This window comes from Dendropsophus ebraccatus, chromosome 1 (assembly GCF_027789765.1).
Source record: "Dendropsophus ebraccatus isolate aDenEbr1 chromosome 1, aDenEbr1.pat, whole genome shotgun sequence".
NCBI lineage: Eukaryota > Metazoa > Chordata > Amphibia > Anura > Hylidae > Dendropsophus > Dendropsophus ebraccatus.
Genome location: NC_091454.1, coordinates 187233801 through 187238591, shown reverse-complemented (window position 1 = coordinate 187238591; position 4791 = coordinate 187233801).

Sequence of the window (4791 nt, the reverse complement as noted above, 5' to 3'; positions counted from 1 at the left end):
CAATAGCCTAGATGACGTTGACTTCTTCTTAAGGTGCTCATGAGCAAAGAACCTACTTAGAATCTACTGGTCATAAGGCCTTAAATTGGTTAACCTGTGTCCAATGAGTTATCATAAAATTTTATCGCCAAAACTAGAGGCAGGGGACCCTTGTGAGATCCCCTGACCACCAAAAATGCCTTGTAGCCACGCAACCTTTATTATATTATGGACAAACTGATTTTTATTAGTTTCTATCACAGCAATGTAATACAATTGCAACTAACTGAAGCAAATTTTCAACAATTTTTAATAAGTATAGAAAATGTAGGCAGAATATTTTTTGTTAAGGAAGCCCTAGGCCTAAGCCATAGGCTGTATCCCAGTTTTCCAGGCGTTACTCAAGCTGGAACCGCCCGCTCCACGGAGCGGGCAGACAGCGGGAATCTGCTGCCGAGCGTTAGGGTTCATGTGAACCCGAACCTCGGCAGGTTCGGACCATCCCTAATTATGACTTTGGTAGAAGACCGAGGAATACACTTTCAGACATCTTCAATGACTATAGCAGTTAGGTAGTATTGCCCGCTCAGTTTAAAGATGTTTAGGCCTTGGACAATTATCAGTAGGTATATTAGTAAGCAGTTTATTATGTGCCATTCTCCTGCCATCAATCATACATAATAAAATATATGAACATAAAACCATAATATAACTTGTATGTCAATATAATATGCAATAAAAGTATACCTATAATCTCTAGGTTTTCCTTCTTTTTTTTAGCTCAGTTGACATCAATGTAGAAAGTCGCACACAAGCAATAGGTAAAGTGGTGACTGTAGAAAGTACATGAGTTGTGTATACACAGAAGGGGCATGGCATGGTGATCACAATTTACCTGACATCCAACTGATTTCTACTACTAAATGACTACTATTACAAAGTGGATTACAGTTGATGAAAATGTATAATTTACACCGAAACAACAGTTAAGGCTCCTATACACATTACTTAAAATTTGCTGAACCCACCCTTTTCTGATAGGACTGGCCAACTGCATAATGTGTAAACTGATGTTGGAAGAGAGAAGAATCAGGCATGTTGATTTTCAACTGCCCAATCCTTTTGTTCTTAGTGGGATAAGTAACAACAAGAGGATTTTTTATTCCCAGCCCATTTAGACCACGTGTTCTGGGGTATTGAGAGGATAGCTGTCAGCCTAACATGCGTTTAGGTGACAGTAGTTGAATGGGGACCTACAGTCAACCCTTTTATAAGATGTGGAGGGGTGGGTCTAAGTCCATGATGATCAGAATACATAGCTAAAGCTTTAGATGTCCAGGCATGATGCGAGTTGTAATTTTGAAACAGCTGGAGAGCCAAGGTTCCCTACCCCTCATCTAGACGTAGAATCAGATGAAGTAAGAGATAGAGAGCAGAAGACTTTAGTCGTCTACTGTTCCCCTGACAGCCCCTTCAAGGCTTGAAAAAAATGTTAAGTCCATTAATCAAAACCCATGATCTGGCCGATTCTCACAGCTTTAGCGCGTACCTGTAAACAAGACCCATGATGCTACGAGTCCCAGTCATGTGCTGAACATGGAGATTTGCTTTAAGCCTCCCTACCGATAATTGTAAGCAAAAGATATTGTGTGCATAGGACAAGTTACTAGGTTGGGTGCACAATGTGCTTTTTTGTTACATGTGATCCTGTATTTTATTGTTATAATTGGAGAATTGAGGTTTGTCAGTTTTAATAGTATAAATAACAATTATATTATACCCAGTGGACCTTAGACCTTTCTATACACTACACTGTCATTTTGCGAAATATACAGGTGACTAGAAAGAATGTCATTGGTGTGAGATAAGAAGAAACAGGTGAGAGATGGAGGATGACCCTTGGGTGAAGCAGGTCTATTTTTTGTGGTGAATGTAACTAATACTCTAGGGGTGAAGGGGGACAGTAGGTTGGGGTTTTGCTAGGTTATATTGTTGCATCAGAGCCCAGGGGCCTATATTGTAGATGCACCAGTGATTACAAAAGTAAGCATTTCTGAAACGCCAAGAATACTATGCAGTTAGTCTTTTCCGTACCATTAAATCGGAAAATGTTCATATATGGTGACAGGTGCATTTTATGATTGTCATATTCTTACAAACAACATGCCAGTTCTACGCTGATGATCCCACATAAGCAAGGAGAAGGCGGTGCTGACTTATAATGGGGTCACACTAATGAAGCTGATAATGCAAATCATCTGGACAGACACGGAGAGGGATACATGGTTGTGTGATTTCCACAGTGCGTTCTCATGCATAGTCCTGAAGATGTCAAGTTCCCCTCCAAAGCACAACACTTCAGCCTTATTCCGTGTGACACTGATGGACACAGAGGACTAGTGAATATGAGAGCCTGGGACAAGTGAGAAGATTGTGTTTATGTGAGAGTGGGCAGGGGACAGAGAGAGAGACAGCGGAATAAGGAGAACAAAGAAAGAGATAAATGTTCTGGTGTTTGAGGTGTTTTGTTTGCTCTGCAATGTTACAAACAGTAGGTACAGCATCTCGGCGGTATGATTTATGGGCCTTGTCGCACTCTTTGTTTGCTGTAGCATGGAGAATGAATGCGTCGCTGTCATCCTGGAAGGATACCTTCTCTCGCTCTTTGTCGACACTTTCCCTCTCCTCTTCCGCATGCTCTCCTCATTTCACGCCAGAGAACATAAACAATCTTTCATAATCCTGACAGTCACACACGTAGCCCTTGGAGACAAAAGGTGTTTGCTAGTCTCCTTTGCTGGTGTATGGAGTGCTGAGAGTTTATGTGAAAATAAAATGCAGCAAAACACAAGGCCATAGCAAGTTAAATCCATTCTCTTGGCTACATGGAGAGTGAAATAATAATAATAATAATAATAATAATAATAATAATAATAACAATAATAATGTATTTTACAGAGGGATGGTGGAAATGGTCCTTAACTCAATGAAAATGAAAATTTTCTACATCAATATAACTAAGGGGTTTGGGATATAAATAGGGCATAAAATAACAGAACTCACCTGTTAAATCATCAACCATTTGAGTGCTGGTCTTCCCCTTACTATAGCCACGATGTACCCAACTACCTACGTGACCACTACAGACAGTCACTGACCATGTTAGGAGCCAAGCAAAGCATTACTAGAACCACAGGAACCACAGAGCGGCACTGCTGGGATGGCATGTTAGACTACTCTCGTGACAGATGCAGCAGATCAATGCAGTACATATGAACTACATTTTTCTATATAAGAAATCTGCATGAGAAAAATTGTTCTTCTACATTCCCTAGGAGAACCAAAAAGAAGGTGTATGAAAATTTGGGGTGGAAAAGTAAAAAAAAAAAAATTCTATAGTGAATAAAATTTTGGAGAAAAAAAATCACTTCTTTTCTCATTTCTCATGAAGAAGAAAGAAAATAAAAACATATTTGGTATCACCGCATGGAAAATTGTCTGAACATTTAAATTATTCTATTCCTGATCCCAGAATTTCATCCCGATTTTACAGCATATTCTATAAAAAAAAATGTATGGTGAAATTACAAGGAACAACTTGTCAAATCCCCTGCTCTGTTCTAGTGTTGGTGCTATCTAAGCCATGCAATTCCTGATCCCTGCTCTCTTCTTGTACACAGTGCTATACAGAATAGGGCCTTGTTCCCCCAATCCCCCCATGTACTGTATGTTATTGTATACAGTATCGGGGGGGGGGGGGGTAGGCTGTGCAACATGATGGTTGCTCTCCTGGCTTGGTTTGTTTCTAGCTTTTAGCACAGTGAGAAGTGATAGCAATCACCCCTTCCTCTGCAGAGGTTGCCAGACCCAGCGATAGTGTCGGGTAGCCTCCTCCCCAGGTAATGTATATGGGTGAGTTCAAACTACAGAATCCACGTGGTTAAGTTCTGTCGGATTCCATTGTTCGTACCCGCTCACGGCGGCCTGCATATCCATCCGTGCCATAGACACCATTCTATGGCCAGGCCGATTCTGCCTTCTGCCGAAAGAACTGACATGTCAATTCTTTCAGCCGACGGCGGAATCCGCCTGGCCATAGAATGGTGTCTATGGCACAGATGGATATGTTCAGTGTCCCAGAACGCAAGGACTACTACTCCTATCATGCTCATTTCTATGACTTAGTCCATGCTGGTTCTGGTAACTGTGCACACTGCAACTGCTGCTAGTTTTCCCCCTGATATTCCCTGGTTATGTGTATTCTCATGTATATCTTGGTATATATATATATATATATATACTCCTGTGTATTATTATTACCTTGTACAGTGGTACAAGGCTGTGGATCACGTGCCAGTGCCCTGTAACCATGGTTCCTCCAATGGCCGACTAGCTCTGGCCAGGAGCAACCATGTGACTTCCCACTTCCTGCTGACAAGTGAGTTCAGCCCCTGCTTTCAAGCAAGGAGGTTGTGTTGCTCTGTCCTCTCCCTCAGAAGGGGACAGAAGCGTCTCTGCAGCCTTTTCACCATAAGAAGAGTGACTAATTCTGCTGCTGCGTTCCAGTAAACGGCTGCCTGCCTATACAAGTGTCCGGAGTCATCTTCTCTCTCATCTAGGTATCGTGCGGATATCTCTCTCATCTCTACAAGTACCCACAGCAAGTATTACTCCCAAGTTCGTCCACCCAGCAACGCTAGTTTCTTCTCATACTACTACTCCCAACATCCGGCACGTATCTCCGCAGCCTATACAGCATCACTCCTGCACGAACTGTCTAAGCCTGCTATATACCCGGTTGCAACCGGAGGA